This window comes from Neodiprion virginianus, chromosome 3, assembly GCF_021901495.1.
Source record: "Neodiprion virginianus isolate iyNeoVirg1 chromosome 3, iyNeoVirg1.1, whole genome shotgun sequence".
Classification (NCBI taxonomy): Eukaryota; Metazoa; Arthropoda; class Insecta; order Hymenoptera; family Diprionidae; genus Neodiprion; species Neodiprion virginianus.
Window position 1 is genome coordinate 2,045,510 of NC_060879.1, and position 27,819 is coordinate 2,073,328.

The 27,819-nt window shown below is 40.9% G+C and overlaps 2 protein-coding genes and 4 long non-coding RNA genes across 6 annotated transcripts in view; 1 reads left to right on the forward strand and 5 right to left on the reverse strand.

Moving 5' to 3' along the window:
• Positions 1-27,819, forward strand: part of LOC124299788 (uncharacterized) — a 111,445-nt gene that overhangs the window by 48,354 nt on the left and 35,272 nt on the right. The gene's annotated exons all lie outside the window — the stretch shown is intronic.
• Positions 1-27,819, reverse strand: part of LOC124299786 (tyrosine-protein kinase transmembrane receptor Ror) — a 127,547-nt gene that overhangs the window by 43,202 nt on the left and 56,526 nt on the right. The window lies entirely within an intron of this gene.
• On the reverse strand, positions 560-1,722 carry LOC124299804 (uncharacterized). Its single transcript, XR_006907072.1, has 2 exons — positions 1,040-1,722; positions 560-961 (listed from the first exon to the last, which is right to left on the reverse strand). It is a non-coding gene; the product is annotated as an uncharacterized LOC124299804 (long non-coding RNA).
• Positions 14,844-15,356, reverse strand: LOC124299805 (uncharacterized). The gene is made up of 2 exons (XR_006907073.1): positions 15,326-15,356; positions 14,844-15,247 (listed from the first exon to the last, which is right to left on the reverse strand). It is a non-coding gene; the product is annotated as an uncharacterized LOC124299805 (long non-coding RNA).
• LOC124299806 (uncharacterized) lies at positions 17,840-18,966 on the reverse strand. The gene is made up of 2 exons (XR_006907074.1): positions 18,829-18,966; positions 17,840-18,708 (listed from the first exon to the last, which is right to left on the reverse strand). It is a non-coding gene; the product is annotated as an uncharacterized LOC124299806 (long non-coding RNA).
• Positions 19,912-20,725, reverse strand: LOC124299803 (uncharacterized). The gene is made up of 2 exons (XR_006907071.1): positions 20,568-20,725; positions 19,912-20,451 (listed from the first exon to the last, which is right to left on the reverse strand). It is a non-coding gene; the product is annotated as an uncharacterized LOC124299803 (long non-coding RNA).

A 27,819-nucleotide genomic window follows, 5' to 3' on the forward strand; every position in this document is an offset into this window, starting at 1 on the left:
TATTATCCACGAACCATTGTGAGATATATCTTGGATAGTTCATAGCAAGACAATTTACTAAATGTCTGTTGTACTTCTGACAGATTTTGAAGGAAATTGAAGTTTTTTTTTTTGTTCAAATAGAAAAAAAAAAAAATGAAAATACGTTTTTTTCGAGCAGTCTCCTTTCAACTCGGTCGAATTATTGCTGTGACGGTTTTTTCGGTTTTCTTTTCGGGCATCCGTACACTTGTCGATTGTATCTTCAATATCCATTTACATACATATACTATAGTATGTGGATACATCTTTGCCCGCTCACTTACTCGAGGGAATTGCTTCGGAGGTATTGCACCGTTTTATTTAGCGAGTTCCTTTTTTTCTAATCGGTATTTCTGTAGGTTTTTTGATAGCTTCTCGTCGCAATCAATTTCCAACTTTCTTCAGCCCACGATCACTTAATATATAAATATATATATATATATGTATGAGGACTTTGAATAACTTAGGAAAGAATAGATTTATCATGAAATGAAAACAGGGCTTTTTTAAAGAGCGTACAATTCTCTAGAAAAATATGTCTGTGAATATGTCAGTTTTATTTTTCAACGCAACGTGTTGCAGGGTGGAATACATATTGTTGTTACTATTGTTATTATCGTTGTTACAAATTAGACATGTTTTTTTCACATCTTCAGTTTCGGTGTTTGAATTCAAGCTGTATTTGAACAGGATACTGGAGCGCAGATCGCAGGTAAAACTCGCGCGTAACTTGGTCGAAGGTGTGAAGATTCATTTATGTGTATATATGTAAGTCTGCATACGTATGCGTCGCGTTGAAACGAGACACGGCTGACAATCAGTTTTCGATCGGTAACTGATCTAGTCAGTTTTTTCTTTGTTAGGTGAGGCATCAGCGACGGCAAAGATCGCGCCAAAGACTCCAACGGTCAGAATCAGCAACAGCTTGATCGAATTCATGCTGCAAAAGTACAAGGATTATTTATCGTTTGTCACTCGTCGAGGAAGTTGGCCAATTTTAGCGAGGCTTTTGACTTACTTTGATGATTTTAGCGGGTCAACGAAGATTTTCCAACTATGCTCTGTGCCCGTATTTCTGTCGTTTATATACCCGCGTGTTTGCCGCGTCGAAACGCTTCGCGTCCTCAGACACGGGCAATAATTATTTTACCGTTGGCGATAAAAGCGGCGCGATCGTGTCGAACGCGTAAAAATTGCGACAGAAAACGCGAAATGATAATAAAAATTGCCGACAGTAATAACTTTATCAATCCCGAAGCGAAGCCTGTGAATAATTATCGCGAACACGGTTCTTCGATACGCGTCGACCTTCGTTTATAAGCTCGAATCGCTTCCCCTTATCACAGGATTCAATCTCTCTGCAATGATTGTGGATGTTCGGTAGACCTGGAGGGCTGCGAATTCCCTCGCATATTACACACTCGGGTCGCAATAAGGGTGAAGCTCTACCGATGATCGAAGGCTACACCCTCCAGGCGTTGCATGCAAGTATTCTTTGCCGATCAGCCCGCCGAGAATTTCACTTCATCTCCGTACGACGAATCCCGTTGCAGCCAAATTTTCATCGGCCCTTTGTCGTTGTTGTTGTATTTTCTCGTCATTCGGGACAATTTGGTGGATGAGAAACTTTTCCGGAGGTGTTTTCGTTCCTACGAATTAAGCATTTTTTTCTCTTCGTCGGAAAAATTATCGTCTCGGTAAGTTCCTCATCGTGTCGCACGATCTTGGTGTAAAATTTTATCACGCGGCGTGTACGATTCGAACGCTTCTTATCATTTTCGTTTGGAGTACTTCCCGAACGACTGCAGAGTCGCTGCAGCGGCGTGAGTTAAAGATAAAAATTTCAATCGTATTGCAGGACATGTTATTTTTAGGCAGGAAAGTTTTCGTAAACGGATTGGAAATGTGAAGCGTCGTCCGCGAAATCTTTTCCAAATATTGTGAAAAAAAATAAGTTGAAAAATTAAAAAACTGAATGCATCCGCATTTAAGAAATTCTCAATCCCTGGATTATCCAATATCCAGGCACTAAGCGCGCGATTGATCGATTAGAATATTTCGAAATGAAAATTTTAAGGATCATAGGCAAAAGAACAATTTTTCACACACGCACAACATTATTTCCAACGCGCTGTGTCTTTTTGCACGGTTGAAGATATATCGTTTTTATTTTTTTTATTACTGTTGTTGTAAATTAAACATTTTCGTCACATCCCCAGTTTTAGGGTTCCAATCGTTGTTCGGGTTGTATATTTGAACAGGATATTCGTACACAGATTTCAGATGAAACTCTTATCTACCTTAGTTCAAAACATAAATATCGAGGTACATGTTTTCAAACGATCTGTCTTTATTACTTTTTTCTTTAACCCACCAGTAACGAAACTCAAATTTCTTTCAATCTTTGTACGACCATAATTTCTCGTATAAACGTAATTCATTTCGCGTGGAGTTGCACAACTTCACAACGAACAGAAATATGGAAAAGAGCGAGAGGAAATTGTGCTGCATGCTTTGTACTTTGCAATATCCGGAAGTCAGCTCGCGTTTTCTCGTCTGCAGCACAGGATGCAGTTGTTAGTCGTGAGGGTGATGCGAGTGATTCTGCACTGCAGCCACCGCCGCATCCAATCACGCGGAAACTCTTTGCCCTGTGAGAGTAGAGCCGGGCGATTGCAAAGTTCCTTTGACGAACGGCGTCCGATATTTTCACCGTGCAGAGAAAAAGCGCGAGCGGAGAAAAACGACTTGGCGGAACGAGAAGGAAGGTGATAAACGAAGCGGTAAACGTTGCAATTTCAATTGAGAAACTTTTAGAGCAAACTCTCGGTGAGTTTTGCAACGAAGAGTCGGTTCATTTGTAAAGACGGTTTTGTCAAGAAACCTACCTTGTATCTACATTACAGGTTATACTAGGGACGAACCAAGAAGCGAAAGAGGAAGATTTAAAGGGTGGGGTTAAATACATACTAGGGGAATTCATCCTCGACCCTCCGCTAAGCACGCAAGCTAGTTTAGCCCTACAGCAGCCAGCGTTAAAGGCGAGGATCGTAAAGTTAATCACTGTGTGGCGATAAAAGTTGCTATAAATCATAATGAATGGAGAGTGAAGCGAGTCAGCTAGTCGAGAAAGTTGGACGGATAGAGAAAGAGGAGAAGGTACCAAAGGAGAAAAGCCTCGCCGGTGGTATAACATATTATGTATGTACCTTACACACCTCGTTGGGAGACAATTTGCACGGGCACAATGGACTTGACGGGTCAGGTTGACGAACGTTTTTCATTCCGTGGAATGGGGCTAAACCGGCTGGTTTTTTCCATCAGGGTTAAGGAAATTAGAATGACGATGGCAGTGATAGCGATTTTTGAGAAAAATTGTCTACGACGTTGAAACAACGAAGGTGCAGAAATGATTTCAGTCCTTACGAACAGTATTCTTTTTTTTTTTTTATGGAATGCAATGAAAACACTTGAAGCAATTTTAGTTTAAGGGATTTATTATTCATAGTTTCAATAAAGATTTTATAATTTTTTCATTGAAAGTAACAACAAAATGACGGCATGCCGCATATAAGTAGCTAACGACTCGGAACTCGAGGGCTTTTGCGATGACAGATCTTCTGACATCACTGTTCAACTTGTCACAGATGGGTAAACTTTTATGATTAAAAACATCTTTTTGAGGTTCGAGTTCGCGGCCGAAATGATGGATAAAACAAAAAATTCACATACATACGATTACGAATAAAAAATTGTTGAAAAAATTTGTATAAAAAAATGTTGGGATTGAAGTACAAAAATCTAGTCATGAGCTTGAATCGATGAACAATCTGCGCTACCGGATTGAAAACATGGCCGTTCGTTATTTACATGCGGCATGCCGCCATTTTGTTATTAATTGTAATGAAAAAATTCGAAAATGTTTTTGAAACTATAAATAACGAAGCCCTGAAATTCAAATTGCTTAGTGTTTTCATTATCTTTTAAAAAAAATTCGAAAATATGTATGATCTTAGACCGTCTCAGCTGTATCCTCTTTCCCCTTATACGTCATTGCAAATTCTCTGATTCAGACTTCCACGTTGTTGCATTATTTCTAAGTACGATGAAATCTTTTGAAAATCCGTGAAACTCACTGGTATAATTTGACAAACTGGTGGATGGTGCTTCGGATGGGGGTCGGGGAAGAAGCGAGCAGGTATCCGAACCTAACTAACTCAAGTATCTGTACGTATAGGCGAGGTTCGAAGGGATAAACGATGACGGAACCGTGACGGAGACGACGACGAGGACGGCCTCATGCAGGGTGAACGAGGAATAATAATAAGCTTGTCGTTAACATCACGCGGCACTTAGTGCTTTGATATTGAAATTATGATGGTTTTTATTACGCTTCCATGCGGCGTCCCAAGCGTCCAGCTCAACACGCTTGTCCACCACACCACGCTTCTTCTTCTTCTTCTTCTTCTTCTTCTTTTGGCTTTGCTTTGCTTCGAGCTGGCTCGCGCGAGGATGAAGAGGGGGAGAAAAAGCCCGCGAGCTATCTCTAGTGGTACTCGTTGGGTCCTGACAAGTTCAAGTGGCTGGATAAGTTAGGGTTTTTAGATTGCGTGCCTCGATAGATCGTTACGACGATGGCGATGACGAGGATGCCGATGATGCCACTTCTGCGCCGCGGCGAGTCCCACGCGCCGAACACACGTTGAGTCTTTTCACCATTTCACTGATTAATCGACCCGCCATGTCGGTATATCAATGAATTTATTACCGGGGTTAAAACACCGGGCGGGTGTTGCCTCCTAGGAGGAACACATTCGGTCAGGGCTTAAGTCATATCGAGTTTGGAGGGGTTTTTTAACGACTAGAATAACGTGTCGACTTTCACACTTTTCGTGTTCTGGCCACGAGATTATATATATTATTGGACCTTAACACGGAATTCAACTTTTCCTGTCTACAAGCATACTCGACGCCTTCAAGCACGCGACAAATCGTTTATACGGTAGTAAATTTCGATTTAGAATCATTATCGCTGCTGGTATATTCCACGCATGCGGTGCCTTAGGTCGCAGTCGTTGGTAATGGTTTATATCCCCATCATTCTACTCAATCCCTCTGTACCCTTGTAACATTCTTCCCAAGGCACCGATGAATGGATTAAGACTTTGCACTCTTACGAATCAATTAGACCTGTCAAATTGACACGCAAAGTACTTTGTGCCACGTGACGGCAGAGGTTATGAAATTTCCAAAACTTTTGCCCGAATCTCTGAGATTTCTTTGAGAATGATTTGGGTTCAAAGTAAATACATACGCCCGATATACGTGACAGTGGATCGAAGAGTCCGAACATGCAAGGGCAGCAGACCTGATTCAATTGTTTGTTCAGCCCGGTGTCAAACGCACCCCGAACGCCGGCCGGTATGCTCTTTTTTTCTTTCCAATTCGATTTTCTCCTTTCTTTACTTTACCGTTTCGTTACGAACTCTAACCCCCTTTCATTTCATTTCGTCCTGACGCCACGCGTCGCCGGTCACCGAAGTGCCTCCTCTCTCCACGTTCGTGCCCATCATCGGGTCGCGCCTAAAATCCAAACTGTATCCGTTCTGGACCCGAGTGAATGAGGGCCCCCCGTTGATTCTTCTCTTTCTCTGTTCATTCGCCACATCTGTGGACTTCGGCATCCTGCAACGTCGAGCTAAAGGGCGTCGGGAGACTAGCGTATCTGCAGTTGGGTCTGGTTTTGGCACTGACTCCATGCTGCACCGACAGATGTGTCCCTTTAGTCTCCCCGATCGTGCAGTTAACGGAGTCAAAAGAAACTTTTATTCGGTTACTCGTCGTCAATATTACGTGTTTTGTCACAGTGAAGATGCGGGTTGAGATTGTTGTGAAATAAGCGATGCTTCGTGTTATTAGATTAATTTATTCACTCCTAAAGTGAGAGGGTCAAAAAAAATTCGGACCACTGATTGAATTTAGAAGCTTTGAAATCCGATTGACGAGGTTGATGAACACTTTAGGTACTTTTCTCTACCATGCTTATCCTAAATTAATCTTAAATCATTCTACGGTGATGACTAATCGTAGGAACACCAAGCTGATTGTCAGAGTGAAAAAAAATTACTCATCCCGACCAATGTTGTGAAAGTACGTATATTGATGGGTTCGTTTGAAAAATCAAACCGAGACCTGGGGAATAACTGGGGTTTAGGTTTTTTCCTACTCTCTGCAACTAATGGAGCCACAATCCCCTCCTGATTCCTTCTCATCTTTTGCAGTCTTCTCTGTATGGTCGTATATATAGTCTATTTCCCATTCTCGTCCCCTTTCAGATTGCGGGATTAACGATGCTAATATAGTAATAAAGGAAACTCGGGCCGTAAAGGATACTCGTTCTACATATATCTGCGCTTTATGGCTACTCATCAATCGATTATTCGTCATCACTTCGTATCCCATTATCTTTCTTTTGATACTTGTTTTTTTCCTGTTTAACCTCCTCTTGTAATGCTAGAAAAGTTTGTTCGTTTTTACGATACGCTTGGGGAAAGAAAAACAATGTTGACGAAGCGATAACAGGAGGTTGAATAAGGCTTTCGCTTTTTGATGCAAGGTAGGCGGTGTAATCGTAGAACATCATGGAAACCAAAACCGAGAGAGTCCTGGACGAATTATTGTTTAGACTTGAATCTGAAATCCTGGTTTTGCGAACATCGCCAGTTTGCATACGTTCAGCAATTTCACTTTATAAAATTCCTACTACCGATACACTTACCGACATCTTACCCAGACTCAAACCCTCCTCCGCGATTTTATCTTTCGGGTCGGTACAGCAGGGGTTGAACGCGGTGACGTCATCGCGAACAAGGGTTTGAGAATGGGTGAGTGTGTCGGTAGTAAAAATCTGTATCCAGAACCGGCCTAGTATTACTACTTGTGAAGTATCTGAGCGACAAACAAATTATTCCCGAAAAACATGGAAGATGAAGACTTGGCTATAAGCGAGGTAAACAAACAGACAGGCAGGGTTATATCTCAGACTTAAATGTCGTCGTCGTTGCTGGTTTGGCACCCTCGCTGTTAGGTGCTAGGTACTAAACGTGAGAACAACACGAAGTCACGTAATAACCCGTTGCTCAGGCTTTTTGTTTATCTACATCGTGCACTCGCGCCTCCTTCCATCTTTTCCACCTCTTTCTTCCTTTGAGTCGTCTTTCCACTGTGACGACTACTAGACATTCTTTCGGTTGAAGACCCACGTCGTCGTCGACTGCAATGCGCATGGCGGTTCCTTATTATACCCGCGTACTCTTTATTCTCTGTCGACGACGTTTCGGTTCCAACCATCACGCGGCTCTAGTCAAGTGAAAAGCAAAGTATTTCGTGACAGGAAAATAACCTTCGCTGTGTCATGCTGCTCTGAATAAGGATCAGTCAGACCGTGGATTCTTATTTTTAGGCCTCTGTCCCGGCTGCTCATTCCTCCTATCTTATACATTTCGGCATTTCTGTTAATAGTAGGTGTGCGTATAGCCGGCTTACCACGCTCCGCATCCTTCTTCAACCCCCTTCGATAAATTATAGTAGTTCTGCTTCACGACTACTCTCGATGCTTGAAAGGACCACGATCATTACCAAGGGACAAGATTGATAAGATTTTCAGTAATACCAATTTTATTCAGTCGATAAATTGATCCTGGTTCTTTTCAAATCGATAGGCCATCTTTCAGAGCGGTACGAATCCCTGCGGGTGAAGATGTTTCTTGAATATTTACGGCTTACCTGTAACAAAAAGGGACGAACCATTGTATGAATTTTAAAATTCATGCAATTGGAAAAATCCTTGTCGCTCGTTATCTCACAATGGGACTGGTACTAGGAATTAACAATCGAACTTGTACAAAGGAATAACGACGCCCGTCAGAGCATAACTCCGAGCTTCTTATAACATGGGTAATAAATTGTTTTCTGGTGGCGGTGCCGCAGCATTAAGCCATAATTGTGTCTGTCATTGTTATTATTATTATTATTATTATTATTATTAGTGTCATCATTATTATTATTTTATTTTACCAAGCTTGTTTTCCGTCTACATGTATGACTATCGATCCTACTACCTGCAACAGTTGCGTCGTGTTTCTCTCCGGAAACTCGATGAGGAGAAAGAGAAAGAGAAAGAGAGACAGAGACAGAGAGAGAGAGAGAGAGAAGGATGCATGAATCATAACTACTTGGAAAACTTCTCCGAGAATATGGCGTGGCTGCGCGTTCTTCAACAACGCTGCCGAGATTTAGTCTCGAGTATGAAATATAGTGGTTGCAGATTTTGCGGTACGGTTAAAACGGAATGAGAAAAGAAAAGGTAAAGAAAAGAAACAGCTAGGAAGAGAAAAAGAGTAGGGACGTGGAAGGAAGTTCGGTTTAAAGCTGCAACACTTGCAGTACGTTGGGTTACCTTGTGTAATTTTTTTTGTTCGTTTTTTTTTCGCCTACCTTTTGACGTGTACGCGTATAAAGTATAATACAAGTTCTGCAAACTTTTTTTTACGTTCTTGCGTTCCTTGTCTGAGCCTTATTTTTTTATTTCTTTTATTTTATTGCAATATCCATTTGTAACGGTAAGGCCTTTGGCCATCGTTCTTCAAAAATATCGATAGATCCTGTGACGTATTTCACACGTGGTAATCCCAGGACGGGGTCAAAGGTTTGTTCATCCACCGATTTTTTATGTCGAAAGTAAATGTAGACAAATCGAGTCTGTGAAGGGAAGGGGAAAAAAGGTGCTGCTGGTCTTTTTTATTCGTTTTCTAGTTGAGAGAATTTCTCTTCATTTTTTCGATTTTCTTTGAAGAACGGTGTCTGGAAGACAGAGAGGGAGTCAATGGGATGTCAGTCGACGGACATCGCGTAATATATATTACAAAACGTATAACCTTATATTATACCCGTCAAAGGAAGAGAGAAAGTGAGGGAAAAAAGGGATCGGCACTCTGCACCGCGTCCTGAAAATACCGATGTTATTTTCTATTTTCTATTTTATATCGCTCGCTCCATAGACGATGTTGAAGATTCTGCAGGGCTTCTTTCTTATATCCTCATCATTCGATCCTGCATTCCTCACTACCTACGTTACTGAAAAATAAAAAGAAAAAAAATTCCATACCGTACGACGAACGTATTTTCATATCTCTTTTTCAACGAAATGAAGGTACAAAAAGGGGAAGAAATAGCCGACTTAGAGAAAATAGACGACGTTTTGTTTCAAAATCATAAGAATTCCTGACAAACATAGAAGAAACGTTATATAAATTTTCGTAATATTTATTATATTTACTCAATTATTTTTTGAGCTTGAATTCCCTTTCTTTTTATACCATTCCTGAGGTTCTCCTCGAAAATTCCTTTGGGTTTATTTCAATAAGGGTAAGAAGCTCGAGGCACCCTCGAGCATACTCGGTGTGCAGAATCCAGGGTGATATAAACTCCTCCTGTCGCGTAACCGAGACCCTCGATGTCTAAGACTTCCTTCCTTCCTTCTTTCCTTCCTACTTCCGATCCTGCTTGTACGTCTGTCTCCTCCTCTGTCGATGATAGCATATTCTTCTCCCTACTTTTCCGTCGATGATAGGATTCCACGCGATCATGGTCGTCCTCGATATGTGTGGTAGCACAACTGAATCCAACCGACCATACGGACCGGAAGATAACACGCGAAACCAATATACAATATACCTCACACATTTACGCAAGATGAGATACCGTGTGAAGCGTTCACTTTGCTGTACGTTACCTCTACGGATATCTCGACAGAGCCTTCGGAAAGCGTGTATTCGGTCTCTCAACTCGAGTACCGCTGGTAGGGATCTTCGTACGGTTTAAAATGGCAATGGGTGAAGTTATCGGTGTCATAGAACCAATGAAAACAGTCAAAATACTTTACGTGTTTCCGCATTTTGAGAATAAGAAGATCAAGAAGATTCCTCAGAAGATCAGATACTAGATGTAATACGTCAGGACAGAAATGGAATCATTAGAAAGTCAAGGTGGAACACTGTCCTGATGTGCTTCATCAAGTATTTGATCTTCTGAGGAATCTTCTTGATCTTCTCCTCAAAAGCCGCAACGCGCAAAGTATTTTTGATCGCTTGCATTGGTTCTGCGACACCGAGAACTTAAATTCATCAATTGGATGAGGTCGATAAAACATTTTAATTTATAATGACAAACTCGTTGACTTGGGTTTGTAATGTATTTTGATATTTTTCCGCATTCCCGAATGGTAAAACGACCTATCAACAATAAAAAGCTTATAATTTTGCAGCCTCTAAGCTTCTACCTGATTTCCTCCGAATTATTTACCGACACACTTACACGCGCCAATTAGAGAGAACGAGACGTCGGAAATCTGGGGTTGAATCACCCAATCGTGGAAAATTAGCGTCGAACATGCCCATCCATATGTATAAGCTGCGCAGTAATTCTCGGGGAAGGATACAAAGGACACTCACCGCCATCCGGCCCTCCGAATATCGTCGTCTCTTCTATCGAGGCTTCCATGGGGAATGGGATGAGGGTATTTTGCCCTCGGAGTGACAGGCGTGGGGTGAACGCGGTTCGCCGATTTTCACTCGGGGGTTCTGAAACTCCCCCGACGTCGCTCTGGTGTCTGCAGTCGACCGTCTGGAAAGGGAAGCCAAGGATGAGGACGAGGATGAGGATGAGGAGGAAGAGGAGTTAGCCGTTTGTAAGGAAACCTCCGCACCCGCTAATTGAGGATTGTTTCTTGCGGCTCCGGTACAGGTTGTATAACTATACACTCGTCGCGGCTCTTGAGACGCGAACTTATCAGCCCTCGAAAGAAGCTCGCTCTCTATTTCCATACCAGAGACTGAATTTCGAAGCTTAATGCCTCGGTTTCATCGGTATTCTTATACCTTCAATTGGAATATAATTGCTCGAATTACGGTAGATTCAAGTGTCTAAAAAGTTTGACTATCTTCGCGGAATAATTAGGCGTATTATTAACTATACGTACGTATCGGTTCAATCGATCACGTGGTCCACTTCTATCTTGATCATTTTTGTTAAGGTTTATATTGTTTGCGTATTGGGCGAAAGAGAAAGAAAAAATTCTGCAGCACTATAACGAGACTCGGAGTTTGCTGCCGAAAGTGTACACTTTTTGCCCCCATAACCATATATGTATAATCTTCGGGGTTCACTGGTGTAATATTTCAACGGGGGTGGTGGGGGTGTGGCACACATGACAAGTCTAGAGCCTCGTCGTACAATACCGTTGACGTGTTTTATTGGGAACGACGAGGACGTCGTGCGGACCCTCAGATAATTTTAGCGATTCATATGGGGGAGAAAAGAAGAAGTAGATGAAAAAAAAAGAGAGAAGGAAAAATGCTCTGTACGTCTTTCTCGTGCAGTCAAAGAGAGAGAGAGAGAGAGAGAGAGAGAGGGAGGGAGGGAAGCTGTTATACGGATGACGTCACGCGTTGACCAAACTATACGAGGATGCACAGACTCAATTGAGAAGGGGGACTTTAGCGAATCGATGCCAGTGTGTTAATGACACCCTGGAGATGCTGTTCCACCGCCCTAGGCGTACGAGAATTCACGACAACCCGGTGAACTGGAGGATGAACGACACTTGGCCGGCGTGGGAGATAAGAGATCGTTGCAGTTTATTAAGAGGAAGAATATAGTATACAGAGGCATGAGAAATGGAGTTGATAAAAATTATTTATCTGCCAGCTGCCGGATTGTCATCGATAAATTTGATGACTCGGTCAAAAGTCCGAAATTTATCATCTTTTACCAGATGATGAAACGTGTCGGAACATGTTCGTACAAATTACTATAAAAACTTGATTCATAAAGTGGTGATGGGTACCAATGGTGTGTAATGTTGTACAGTTGATGAACTCCAAAGCTTTGTGACCTCTTAGGAATACGATGCTTAGTCTAAAGCATGATTAATTGACTTTTATCACGTCTGGATAACAATTATCGTTCGTGGTTTTGGATGAATTCGATCAGTTACGATCGTTGTTCCCGATGCTCAGGTATTCCGACACTTTTCTGTGCATTCTTTGATCCCAGTATGGCACTCACAGGAAAAGCAACAAGGAATCGGAAGAAAAGTTTCGGACCTAACAAACTAGGAAACCCAGAGTGCTTGTTCATCCGGCTCCAGTTGGAGTTAATTCAATAAACAACTTGTTCATTATACCGCAGTGGTGTGGAAAGGGCACAGAAGAAAAGAGGGTGTGCCGGACTTGTTCCGACGCCTTACCGGTCATGTACTATAAACTAGGCTTTCGAAAAGTAATCAGGTGGTCTCTTTAACATAATGTTGCACCGTCGCTGCGCTCTGTGTATCAACGATATTTCTTAATTATTTGTTTTTTCTTTTTATAGTAAAATTCATTCAATAATTTCAATTTTCTTATACACAAAATAGGAAGTTATAAAATAATGCGACATTTTTTTTTTTTTTTTTCAAAACTTTTCTTATCACGACTCGGGGTCCGTCGAGGTGCGTGTGTTGCCTGAGCCTGATGCAGGGCCATCATCCCCGCTATTCCTCTAATCCAGAAATCGACGAGTATATGGAGGGCCGGTGAACCGGGGGTGGATAAGATTCCCTCGGGACGTGGATCTGTCCCCAGGGTACCAGGGATATGCGAAGCCCGCTTCCCCCAAAACTGGGGCGATATAGGGGGTAGTGGGATACTTTTACCATGGGAAACTACGGGGTGTTTTGATATCACAGGGTTGCGTTATTTGTAACGCTGTGAAACGGCGCAGGGCGGTAAATTTTTTTCACCATTTTTTCGCCATGCGATATTCAAACAACGTCATACCTGGCTTATTAATTTGATACACCGCAATTTGATACTGTTACACGATTTTCGATTTGTCAGAGATTACCGAGATCGATGTGAGTATGATCGTTAATGTGGAAGAGACTCGATTCAACCACGACGATTCCGTGGCGGAGAGAAAATATAAGAAGAAAAAAAAATAAAAAATAAAAAAAAAAAAAAAAAAAGAAATGAAAGAGGAAAGGGCTAATAAAGCCACAAACGTAAATTGTATTGCGTTGCGCAGGGAACTTTCTTACCGACCAACCTAACCCAACGTAACGCGTACGACATGTGCATGACGCACATTGTGTGTATTGTCCCCCCCCCCCCCGCCCTTCATTCGTTCGTGTTTTTTCAGCTGGAGGTTGAATTTTTATTCCATGCGGGTGAAGGGAAGAAGTATTCTTGACGAGAAAAATTAATCGTCGTATCAATCTTTCCGCGGTTGATATTTTTAATTTTCATTAATCGTCGTACTACAAAATACAAGTGAGAAAGAAATAACGTGAAATTCCTTTTATCGGACGATCAAATCAATTCAATATAACAGAACAATGGATTTTACTGAATAACACATAGATTCAAATATTGCATCACTGGTTACGAAATTTTTTTTCCATAATGCTTTAGCACGGAATTTACATACAGTATATGATATAGACCGAGTCCATTTCAAATTTGAAATCGAGCAGACAGGTATACGCAATGTTATGGAGTTTTTCCAAATTGAATTTTGTTGTTTTTGAACGAAAAAAAGTGACCCTTAATTTTTTGTTTTCGACAAAAAAAAAAAAAAATCTGCTACGAAGTTGAGGCTATATATTTTTCAAGAACTTCAGTAGCGCGCGATTAAACGTTCGAATGGCCATAAATTCGTAGCAGATTTTTTCTTCGACAACAAATAATTACGGGTCACTTTTTTTTCGTTCAAAAACAACATATTTCAACTTGGAAAAAATTCCGTGACATTACGATTTCCTACATGTTCGATTTGAAATTAATTCAATCTATAAAATACATATTACATGTTATACAATTCAATTCCGTTCTGTTTCCATAAATTATTACTATTATTAATATAAACCGTGTAACGATGAAATTAACCCATAGCTATTATTACGGTGTCGGGGATCACGAAATGGTGGGAAGGGGTATTAGCCCGTTGCAGAGATAATTGTGATTACGGGAATCGTTAATCTGTTAATGGACTAGTCGACAACCCCCACACCCCCACCCCGCCCTTCTAGAACCCATGAAACCCACGCGTGGCATGTAAATGTAGGTAACAAGTGATACGCACTGTGTAGTATAATACGGATGGGGAATTTGCACGCGGTTACTCTCCTCGGTTTCGGATTCGTCACGCGTCGCTAAATGGAGTTTCACCCCTCTCTCTCTCTCTCTCACTCTCTTTTTCTCTCTCTCTCTCTCTCTTTCTCTTTCTGTTCTCTGACATAATACGTGGAAATGTATATATAGTTATGTGTGTGCGTATCACACGCACACGTGACCACGCTTTTGGGAGGTTTACCTTGTATGTAATATGTCGGTGCAGGAATCGGGTATATAACGTACATTCGGAGGGTGTCACGTGACTCGCGTTTACCCTCCTCATTCTGTTGAGGACCGCAACGCCATTACGTTATTGCACGGAACCTCATGTCGAGCGCAAACTGTCGTGTTATCGTAATTATCATTATCATTATCATTGTGATTATCATTATCTTCCTCACTGTTTCATCTGCATTTCGGACAGCCGCGCGACAACGAAATACGGAAAACAAAGACGGAGCGTGGGAGAGAGAGAGATTGAGGAATATAGACTGAACCCGGGTGCCAAAGAGTTGACGACAACGAGGTTCTACGGGAAATTTCCAAGTCCAAGCGCCGAATTAAGATATTTTCGATTGGGAGTTTTGAGGGGAAAAAACGAAGGAACAATTTTTCACATACGCGCCATTTTATTTTTCAACGCAACGTGTTGCAGGGTGGAATACACATTGTTGTTACTATTGTTATTATCGTTGTTACAAATTAGACATGTTTTTTTCACATCTTCAGTTTCGGTGTTTGAATTCAAGCTGTATTTGAACAGGATACCGGAACGCGGATCGCAGGTAAAACTCGCGCGTAACTTGGTCGAAGGTGTGAAGATTCATTTAAGTGTATATATGTAAGTCTGCATACGTATGCGTCGCGTTGAAACGAGACACGACTGACAATTAGTTTTCGATCGGTAACTGATCTAGTCAATTTTTTCTTTGGCAGGTGAGGCATCAGCGACGGCAAATATCGCGCCAAAGACTCCAACGCTCAGAATCAGCAACAGCTTGATCGAATTCATGCTGCGAAAGTACAAGGATTATTTATCGTTTGTCACTCGTCGAGGAAGGTGGCCGATTTTAGCGAGACTTTTGACTTACTTTGATGATTTTAGCGGGTCAACGAAGATTTTCCAACTATGCTCTGTGCCCGTATTTCTGTCGTTTATATACCCGCGTGTTTGCCGCGTCGAAACGCTTCGCGTCCTCAGACACGGGCAATAATTGTTTTACCGTTGGCGATAAAAGCCGCGCGATCGTGTCGAACGCGTAAAAATTGCGACAGAAAACGCGAAACGATAATAAAAATTGCCGACAGTAATAACTTTATCGATCCCGAAGCGAAGCCTGTGAATAATTATCGCGAACACGGTTCTTCGATACGCGTCGACCTTCGTTTATAAGCTCGAATCGCTTCCCCTTATCACAGGATTCAATCTCTCTGCAACGATTGTGGATGTTCGGTAGACCTGGAGGGCTGCGAATTCCCTCGCATATTACACACTCGGGTCGCAATAAGGGTGAAGCTCTACCGATGATCGAAGGCTACACCCTCCAGGCGTTGCATGCAAGTATTCTTTGCCGATCAGCCCGCCGAGAATTTCACTTCATCTCCCTACGACGAATCCCGTTGCCGCCAAATTTTCATCGGCCCTTTGTCGTTGTTGTTATATTTTCTCGTCATTCGGGACAATTTGGTGGATGAGAAACTTTTCCCGAGGTGTTTTCGTTCCTACGAATTGAGCATTTTTTTCTCTTCGTCGGAAAAATTATCGTCTCGGTAAGTTCCTGATCGTGTCGCACGATCTTGGCGTAAAATTTTATCACGCGGCGTGTACGATTCGAACGCTTCTTATCATTTTCGTTTATGTTACTTCCGGATTTACTGCAGAAGTCGTCGCAGCGGTGCGAGTTCAAGATAAAAATTTTAATAGCATCGCAGGACACGTTATTTCTAGATGGGATCGTTTCGTGACCGAAAGGAATCACGACTTGTCGCGTGCAAAATCATTTACAAGTATTTTGGAAAAAAACTTATGCAGGTGAATATTAGAAATTCATCCTAATCTTTGAATTTTTCAAGATAATTCAATGATGCTTGAAACGCGAACGTGAAAGAATTCTAAATACGTAACAAACAAGAACATCGAAGACGACGTTGGTCGGTGAAAAAAGTGTAGCATAAATTTTTCGTTCCAAAATTTTCATATTCATTTTTCACTTTCAGACCCATTAGCTAAATTCGCTCGATTAATTGCTGCTGGAATTTGAATCGCTAGTGGATGATGAGTCAGCGTTTTCAGAATCTGTTTCGCTGCTTGAACTTGACTTGCTATCGGAGGATGAAACTTTGGACGTTGAATCGTTTTCGGAACTTAACTGGCTGCTCGAACTTGCCTCGCTACCACTGTTTGATATGCTCGAATCGCTGGAACTTATCGAATTGCTTGAACCGTTTGAGCGTAGTAATTTTCATACCGTGGAATCGGTCGCAAAAATATGCAGATGATTTGTTATTTATCAAGAAGACTGATTGTTTTTAATTAAATTTTTTTCCTGAAGGCTCTTAACTCTCATCCAGCTTATACTTGTTAGTTCGTCGAAGATGATCTTCCAACAATTTTTCACCCTGGTATTTTCAACACTTACACAAGCCGACAAGTTACTTACGAAGACAATTCGTACCTCACGATTTTAACTTGACACATTTAACGAGTCGTATAGTTCCGCCAATGTTTTATTTATTTATCCTCTTATCGCCAGCAAATTTTAACCTGGTGTCTGCGAGTGGATGCGGATAATCGTTGAATCGAGTTGCGCGAAAACGTTCTTTATTCTAATCTTGTTGTGGGAATCTTCGAAGTTATAGACACTTTTTGAAAAAACATAAAATTTCTGAAAAACAAAAAATTTGAAAAAAAGAAATGTACGAATTAGGAAACACGTAATCGTTTTGTTCAGGAAAAGTAATAATTAAGAAGGAAAAAGTATATGTTTGTCGGTAAAATATTGAATATCGATTTATTTCCGGTAGGACCCGAAGTTCAAATTAACTTAAAATTTTCTTGCACATCATTTTGTTGCAAAATTCTGTAAGCCTTAGATTTTTTCATGCGGGAGTTTTTCGGACGGACCGACATACTGACATATTTTGAAAAAACCTGTTTTTCGGATTCTGGAGGTTCGAAAACTTGAAGATTTGTGAAATTAGAAAAAGTGATTTTCGATCGAAATTAGTATTTTTTTTTTTTTTTTTATATCACCAACAATGATGAAAAGTGAAAATTCGAATGTAACAAATCGAAAGAATTCACTTCTACGTTATTCAATATTCTTATTTTGTTGATTCTCGTCGTCTCTGGTTTCGTCACTCCCGTATTGAAAACCGGAATTAGTAATAACGCGAGCGTCAAGTCAAGAATTTCAACCGTATCAGATCGGTGGAAACGAATCCTTAAACATCAAATTCGGTTATGAGATTGTTTTCCAACTAACTTCTTCAATTTGAAATCCATTTCATCAGGAATAACAGTTTTGAATATTATAAGGCTCAGGAACGATTGTCTTTTTGGGATTATTTTGGAATAGGATTTAGGCAAACAAACAAATTAACAATTTTTCATGTAACGGCAATTCTATTTCATACGCAAGACGTCGATATATGTAGGATACAGAGTAGGCACGTATTGTTTATGTGAAGGAATTATTTTAAATTCATGTATATTCTAACCTAATCGAGAATCGACCTTGCCGGAAAACGGGTTCCAAGTGTAGAGTTACTTAAAGCTAGTTAGTTTCAAGTAGGTCCAACACTTTTCGGATAGGATAACTATGTCAGATCAATTTTTTACACCAGCAAAATTTCATTTACCATGTATCGTGTAGACGCGAATAAATTATACATTCTGTTATTGGGCCTTTGAATTGCAGCTCCACAAAGAGATTCGTGTAATTCTAATTTTTGATGAAACAATCTTATGGAGATGTCGGTGGACGTTATAAATTTAGTATCAAAATGAGACATCGCCGAGTTTTCGTTGCGAGATTTCTTTTCAATCTTTCACTTTAAAATGGATTCCAAATCCGACTCGGCGCTCTTCACTAGTGTAGAAAGCAGACTAGAAGAGCCATCGGAAGTTGATTTGGTAGTGGATTTTGAATCATCTCCAGAACTTGAATCGCTACCGGATTTTGAATCATCTCCAGAACTTGAATCGCTACCGGATTTTGAATCATCTCCAGAACTTGAATCGCTACCGGATTTTGAATCATCTCCAGAACTTGAATCGCTACCGGATTTTGAATCTTCACTCGAAGTTGAATCGATAGTGGTGGATGAATCATCGGAGCTTGAATGGTTTTCAGAACTTGACTGACTCGAAGCCTTTGAACTGCTTTTGCATGATTGGCCGCTGACGGTGACGGGTAAAACCGACGCAAAGATTGCGAGGGTTAAAACCAGTAACACCGTGGTCTGTTTCATGCTGCGGAACAAATGAAATATATGCAGATGACTTATATTACTTGTCGAGTGAAGTAATTTTTTCGTAGGTACTGAGGCAAAAAGATTTTAAATTGCAAAAAAGGCAAAGGGTAAAACTTACGTTGACTTTGGTTAACTTTGGTTCGTCGACGATGGTCTTTCAACAATATGCCGTGCCGGTTCTTCTACAACGTTTATATATTAAATCGACGAGTTATCCTCCGAGGCAACTCGTGCCTCACGATTTCAACTGAAAACATTATTCCTCTCATCGTTTCGAGCGCACGATACTTGATAATGTGGAAATCGTTGAAGAGACCTTGACGCAAATGTTGTTTATTTGAAGCTCAAGGCTGCGGGACATTTTGAAATTACATTCTTCGGTTTTACTTTTACGCATACTTTTCGCGCAACTTACATGTCGGATTAATTCGTAGATAAATAACTAGCTTCGTAAGTGAAAAAAAAGTCCCCCGACATTCGTAACCAGGCTTATTTTATTCGTGGAATTTTTACGATAATAACGATGACTTTGTCGTTGTTTTCAATGAAAAATTTCTTCTCGACTTTCATCGTGCATAGATTGATGCATGTCGCAGAAATGAACAAACAGCTGTGTGGCATTATTTTCGCCTATATTATCCCTTTGATATCAGAATTTAACGAATGCACGCTCATTGACTTGAGTTCAGTTACAGGTTGCAGAATGCATCGTCTTATTTTCATTTTTTTTTGGTCTAGTCCCTCCACTAATTTTCGTCATGGCTAACTATCGTTACGTTTCGAATGATTTTCTTTCCCGTGAAAACATGTTGTTTCGGATTTTTTTCTCTTTATTGTCGGAGGACGAGTTGTATGTGAATCAGTGGGAAATCGAAACATTTAACATCTTCATAATTCCTGTCGTCGTCGGGGATTGATTTACCTCCGTACTGAAAACAGGAATTAACGATTAAGCGGATGACACGTCAAGAATTTCATCCGTTTCATATAGATGGAATCATATTCTTTGAATATGGAAGTTCAAGCCGAATTACTTGCAACTTATCGATCTTCGTTCAGGCGATCGTCTTCCAACCAATTTCTTCCTAAATTCCACATTCCTTCGAATGAAAAATGAGAGATTTCACCGCAATCCTCTGAAAATTATCGTGGGATTGAGGTGTTTCGGTATACGGGGATTTTCGAAAAAACAGTTCAACAATTTTTCATACAAGCACAATTTTATTTTCAATGCAACGTGTCTCTGTGCAGGTTGGATACATATTTTTGGTAATTTTATTTCTACCGTTGTCGTAAATTCGGATTTTTTGCAAAACCTCGGGTTTCGAGGTCCGAAGTCGTGCTCAAGCTGTATCGAAACAGAATGTCGTAACGCAGACCTTCGGTAAAATTCTTAACTACCCTGGTTGAAGATATAGATATATATGATTTGTATATGCATATGGAATAATAATTAGACACGGCTTGGTTCTTCGAACTTAGATCTTCTCACTACTTGGTCGGGATGACCGGAGCCGCTACACCCAAATCATTTGCAGACACCAATCCCTTTGATGTTGAATCAGTGTCGGTCGCAGCCCCGTCAGACGTACTGGAACCGTCGGAACTGCCCTTGGAGCCAGAACCGGTGATGGCGTCTGTGCCTGGACTTCGCCGCATGTGAGGCTTGGCATTGACGGCCGGCAAGACAGCGGCAACGATTGCGACGGTCAGAATCAGCAAAAGCGTGGCGGACTTCATGCTGCGGAATCGATGAAAATTACGATTAATCATTTTTCGAGAAAACTCACCGGTTGATGCGATTTTGAAAACTCGGAGATTCCTTTTTACGGAGAGCCGAGGAGACGTGTGACTTACGTTGATGGTTTTAGCGGGTCAACGAAGGTTTTCCAACTGTGCTCTTCGCCCGTTTTCCCAATCCTTTTATACCTGCTTATTTACCGCGTCGCAACGCCACGCGTCTCACGATTTTTGAGTAAAATTTAAAAGTCCTTTGTTCATTTTTTTACGATCGGCAGTAAACGCATCGCGACCGTGTCGAGTGCCCGGGAATCGGAGAATCGAGTTTCATGAAAATGTTGTTACAATTTTTTGGCAAAAACTTCAATTGAAATTTTGTTCGCAGTCAAGCGTTCCAAAAGTTGAACATTACCAAAAAAATAACGTGAGAGTCAATTTTTCAGAGAACTACTTTCAGCCGTGCAGATAATACGGATATCGAGACAATTTTGTTTCTTTTTTAAAACAGTTTACCTCGAAGACGTTAAAATAATAAGTCGTGCCATAGATAAATTGTAACAACATTTTCATGAAACTCGATTCTCCGATTCCCGGGCACTCGACACGGTCGCGATGCGTTTACTGCCGATCGTAAAAAAATGAACAAAGGACTTGAGAAATTATGCCGGGCGTTAAAATTTTACTCAAAAATCGTGAGACGCGTGGCGTTGCGACGCGGTAAATAAGCAGGTATAAAAGGATTGGGAAAACGGGCAAAGAGCACAGTTGGAAAACCTTCGTTGACCCGCTAAAACCATCAACGTAAGTCACACGTCTCCTCGGCTCTCCGTAAAAAGGAATCTCCGAGTTTTCAAAATCGCATCAACCGGTGAGTTTTCTCGAAAAATGATTAATCGTAATTTTCATCGATTCCGCAGCATGAAGTCCGCCACGCTTTTGCTGATTCTGACCGTCGCAATCGTTGCCGCTGTCTTGCCGGCCGTCAATGCCAAGCCTCACATGCGGCGAAGTCCAGGCCCAGACGCCATCACCATTTCTGGCTCCGAGGGCAGTTCCGACACTGATCCAAAATCAAAGGGATTGGTGTCTGCAGATCTTTTGGGTGTAGCGGACATCGTGACCAAGTAGTGAGAAGATCTAAGATCGAAGAATCAAGCCGTGTTTAATTATTATTCCATATGCATATACAAATCATATATATCTATATCTTCAACCAGGGTAGTTAAGAATTTTACCGAAGGTCTGCGTTACGACATTCTGTTTCGATACAGCTTGAGCACGACTTCGGACCTCGAAACCTGAGGTTTTGCAAAAAATCCGAACTTACGATAACGGTAGAAATAAAATTACCAAAAATATGTATCCAACCTGCACAGAGACACGTTGCATTGAAAATAAAATTGTGCTTGTATGAAAAATTGTTGAACTGTTTTTTCGAAAATCCCCATATACCGAAACACCTCAATCCCACGATAATTTTCAGAGGATTGCGGTGAAATCTCTCATTTTTCATTCGAAGGAATGTGGAATTTAGGAAGAAATTGGTTGGAAGACGATCGCCTGAACGAAGATCGATAAGTTGCAAGTAATACACGTTACGTTTTTGGCAAAAACTTCGACTTTTGGAACATTTGACTACATAAAATTTCAATTGGGATTAGTATTTTACGTCGGAAATTATATGCATTTTTTATCAAATTCTTACCAGATTTTAAAGTTTTCAGCGACGTGCTGAGTTTCAGAATTTCTTGTTCATAGTGTCAAACCTCCGCAACACGGATTCTGCTGAAACTCCCGGGGGTGTTTGGTCCCAATATATGGAGCTTCCGATTTGTATAGTTTCATCCGTTGGGCCGTTCTCAAGTCGGAGCAAATTGATTCTATAAGCCGTTGAATGACTGAAATGCCCTAATGAACGAAATTAACCTGTTCTGTATTTTTGCTTTTTATATTAATTTTCATCGTTATCTCTCAAAGTTTCGATAACTCATTCTCACAGATTCAAGGTCAAACGGATATATCGTTATTTCAGAACCATAATAATGTATAAACTGCAAATTTTCTATAACACGATATATTTCAAATCGATCGAAAGAGGGCCCGACGGATGAAGCTGCGCATTAGAAGCTTCACATTTTGAAGTCCGCCGTTGGTATTGAAGAGACAAAACAGAAAAAACAAAAAAATTGGCATTTTTTTTTATGACCACGTCTTGTCGAATGGATCCAGTGAATCAAATGAATGGAGCGGTGGTACGAAAAATGCACTTGTTGTAAAGGAGGTTTCACTTTCATGTGTGATCACTGCCAGGACTATTCTACCTCAAATTTCCATCAGCTAATTTTATTTGCAGTTCACTTTTGAGGTACTTGTTCTATCTGATTTTATTAATAAGTCGATCTCTAGTTAACTATAGATCTAGTCTTACTTGGATTTATTTTTTCATTATTTCAATTTTTTGCAAAGCCTTATTACCTAGGAGGAAGATTCGTCAGTGTTATTGAGATAATTCGCTGTCAGGACATTTATAATTATGATGAAAAAAGAAGAAAAAACATCGCACTCACTTTCACCAAATGCATTCAGTTGCGCATTTCGGATTCTTCTAATTAACCCTTTCATTTTCAGTTGCGAAGGTTTCCGATATTGTTTTTCAATTCAATCGTTGCTTGAAGACATATTTTATCGTGAACGTGGTTTCATTTTTCTCCAGTCCTTATCTTTTGATCCTTACATCCCTCAAAATGCCTGAGATACACGCAGTTTAACCGAATTACTCTACACTCTTGAGGCAACTGATCGGTGAAATTGTAAAGGTCGTGAAGTAAGAGGAACAAAACCTTCCCCTGTGTTTGCGCATAAAATAATGATAAACTGTATGCTTTATCGTATACACAATATTATATGTAGACACGGTTAAATCCGAGATAAAATTGTCAATTAAGAGTATTGATTCGACACCCTTGAATTAGAGGTTTTGACCGCCGCGCCGCGTCAAAATGTGGTTCGAAAAGTTTATTCTGCACATTGTTATATGTTGGTTGGACCATTGTCTACCCTAAATTGGCTCCCATTGTTTGTTGATGGCATCGCTAATTACCTAACACTGTTCGACCCCTCCTTCTCGGCACCGACTTCCAAAGGGTTTCGAGATTTCCCAGATTGTCTGGAATTAATTCCTACAGCTTTGCTCCACCCACTTCGTGATACTCGGGTTGTAATCTATTACGCCTAGGATCAGTCTCCCTCCCCTTCTCTCTCTCTCTCTGTCTTTCATCGAACGTTCTTCCGAGCATGGTTGCCATCGAATCGAGCCGCAAAGGGAGAGCCAAGCCGGAGAAGCGTGATCCTTTCCTACACTCTAGCAAAAGTCAAAGCTTCCGCCTTGAACTTGTCGTCGTTGGTTCGCCGAGCTTTCGAGGTCCGTTGGCGAGACAAAGCCTTTATGCTTCGTTGTCGCGGGCATTGCGCACTTCGCGTTTCGTTTCGTTAGTTCGCCTTCGCGCAGACGACGATTCTGCGGCGACTCCGTTCTTTGAAAGTCCGGCGCAGCTCGGCTGCTCGAATCTACGCACGAATGGAAGGGTACAACCGTACCGAGTAAAAGGTACAATGCGACATGCGTTTACGAAAAGTTGTCCGCTTTACATGCTCGCCACTATCGGTCTCGTTCATCGTCGTCGGTGTTTAATGGTTACGGTACGTACGGTATTTTTCGCTGCATGGTCTCGAAACCAATGCACGCAGGCGAGCAGCTTCTCCTTCACCGTAGTTGCGCCGATCTTCCAACACTTCCATTGCACCTACAACCAGACTTGGCTTCGCTGCAGCTTTGAGGGGGGAAAAGTTGAGTGAAATCACCGATTTTACAACCCGTAGATCATCGGTCGTATCGATCGTCTACTCGTGATAAAAATGACGCTATCCAATCTCTTTCAAAGATGATCGTGAGCCTTTGAGCTGGGAATTGAAAATTGCTCGTATAACGCGACTCGGAGTTTGACTGCCTAAATTTATGTCCCCAATTCTCTATCCACCGTTCCAAGGTACGATAAACGGTCAAACTTTTCTAATAGAAACCTTCCGTTTGAGTAACTCGACGTCAACTTATCACCTCCTCCAGCTTCTCTCCCCAATCCTTTCTTCTGCACTCACGCGGGGAGGCTAAAGAGATGATTAAATTTCTCGCCGAGTCGAGATCTTCAGGATCGCATAAGGGACCAAAAACTGGAACCAATTGTCTTATCCTCTCTCCTCATTCTCTTCCTCTCACAGCTATTTCAATGGTTTTTTTTCTACGATAGCTACTCCATTTCGGATTTTTAGACGTCAGTTTGTTTCTCCGGAAGCATAAAGTGCCGGATTTCCAACGTTCAACATGACGGACAAAGTCCTTTACCTGTAGCTCGTATAATCCTCCTCGTCTTTTCGTTCTATCCACCAAGTCGCCACTTTTATCCTGTCAGCTTGTGAAGAAGGGTAAGGAACGCTGGACGCCCGGCTACCGTTTCAGATTTTGTTAACTGATACCGAAACTACGCTAACTAGCTCTGTGATTAACGAGCTCAGGCTTACAACTTCGACCTTGAAGGGTGCAGCAGCTACGCATCGGTGTTCGGGACGCGTGCAGGCCGAATGAAGGATCGTTCTTTCTCTCTCTCTCTCTCTCTCTCTCCCTCTCTCCCTCTCGTTTCGATATATATTTATACGTCGATCCGTCTTTTTAAGTTTAATTTATGATTGTTTCGGAAGCAGAATTGACGTTCATTTCTTGCACCAAGTCCAAGACGGCAAATCAAAAACCTTCAACACCGAGGATAATTAATTTGTAAAAGTCTGACATAGCTTGCGAAAGAATGAGACGGTTACTTTGTCGCGACGCTGATTACCTGCCCTTTATCTTCACCTTCTCACCTTTATTGTTTATTTATTCCTTTTCTCTATTCGTCTAATTGTTCTTATTTTTCTCTGTTGCGGCGTCACATTTATGCATACAACGCGATACTCTTTAACGTTGGACTTTTAATCAAAATCCTCTGTAGATAATGAGATTCGACGAATAGTTTCATAAACTTGACACCCGTATTATCCGCAGCTGCATTATCAAGTCGTGCGGACAAAGTGTTATTTAATAGCCTCAGATTATACAGACGGGCAAATAATGAAACGAGTAAAGCGAGCCAAATGACTCATGAATATTAATCCATTTATGAATCGTTTTACGTTAAGAATATCGAAATAACAATAGGAAAGTGTAATTCTATTTCAGAGGGTGAAAAGCGTCGGCCGATTCAAAAGTCACCCCCTCCCAGATCTCTCGTTTTTCCATCCCTTTCTCTTCTAATTCTCATACGTCAAACAAACGAGGGTTATAAGGATAACAAGGAAAAAAAGATCGTCGTTCGGGATAAGCACTCTGTAAAGGGGTGCAGAACCGTCCTGACGCGAATACATCTAAAACATTTTGTGATAATGACCAGAGAATAATTAAAATCTGATTTATAGCCTCATTACGAAATATTATAGGTATACAGTTGGGCACCCTTAAGGGTTTGTGTTTTCTCAAAGGTTGCTTCGGCGTGTATATTATTACGCCTTTACGTTGTACGGATCGAGGGTGTTTTTTTTTTTATACCATGAAAAATCACACCTTCGTTGGGTCGACGAAATTACATTATTCAGAGCTTGCGTAAAGTCTGATTATAAACGTCGCGGTGCCAATTCCAAAAGGGCTTTACACTTATTTTACGTCCTTTTCGCTTTATATAGCTATCTGAAATCAAAAGGGTGCATAATTTCTTTTTTTTCTCTCATTGCCAACCGTTCCATATAAAAAATTTATACGATATACATTCTTTTGGCTTTAAACATTTTTTTTTTCCAACACTTGGCTTGAAAATAATGTTACGGAACGATTGGCAATGAAGGAAAAAAAAATTATACGCCCTTTGATGTGCTGCTAGAAATTTATCATTTTTCACGTTATCAGAAATGTGATTTTTACCAAGACTCGCATTCGTTTTGCCGAAAAATAATCTATACCCCATGATTTAATCACGTTGACGTTAGTATCGTTACCGTAACGATTCATACTGTTGAAAAACCGTTATTTCGCAATTTTGAAATTGTCTGAAATTCGTTAAACCTAAATAAAACCAAAAGACACTAATATTTCGAACTCTTAGTTCCTTGAAAAATCATTGTAAATTTAAGATAATACATTTCTTAAATCGATTCAATTATTTCATCGTACAGTGGATTACAGTTCTGATCATTTGCAGAAGATTATAACCGACGGTAATTGGCTTACGGTTTATCGACCGTATTCGTACTGTTTGAAAAGCCATCTAATACGTATCCGCACACCGCTGGCTTTCGGATCTTCGGAAATGCTGGTGGGGAATTGATTGCGCAAACTTGTGATCCTCCCGGCTTAGGAGCGGTGACTGTGCAGAATTCTGGATCAGAGTAATTACCGATTGCCATTTCGAAATTATTGCGCTGAGCGTTGTCTACGTACGTAGTATCCTCTTACCTTTTCTTTTTCTCACCTTTGATCATCACCTGCGTGACTCGCTTACTCAGACGTCGTAAAGGGGAACGAGTCATCCATTTCTATATATATATATATATGTAAGGTGCATTCGAGTCGTGCACTCGCTTCGGCATATACGTACGATAATTACGTAGGTGCGATTTGAACTTTCGTGGCATATCGTTGACACTGAGCAGACACGCGATGAAACGAAATAAATGTCTCCCCCTCTCCCCTCAATTTACATTCACCGTCTCATTAGCTCGGTTTAATTGCACCCCGTTGTGCTGTTGCTGCTGCTGTGCTTTTTAACCAACCTTTGACGGCTCGCCGACCGCGGTTAATGAAGATATTCACGTTTGTCTTTTATTGTACATTCGGTATGCCTATGCGTGTCCATTTAGTATCGTTGTGTAATTAATTATCAGAGCAAAGTGTTACGGACATTCAGGCTTCGAAGCATTACCGACGTCAAGGTAGAAGGAATCGAAACTGAAACAGCGCTTTTTCGAAATCATAGGCATGAGGTTTAACCCTTAGCTGACAACTTTGTCTGGTATATAATTGCTGGCATCTTGAGATCGCGCAACGAAGCAATTTAATATTTTTACCTGAATTATTTTTTATGGGGGGGGGGGGGGGGTATTCACGTAAGTGTATTTCACGAGACGAAAAATGTCGCAACGATAATTTTTAATTTGGAGGTGGTAGAAAAATGTTTTAAAAAGCAGAAGTTTTCAAATTACGAAAATCTCGATTAAAAATCTTTAAAACACGAAGGACCCCAAGGCGCCAGGTAAAGCTTAATATATCTCTCGACATAATTTTTTCAAT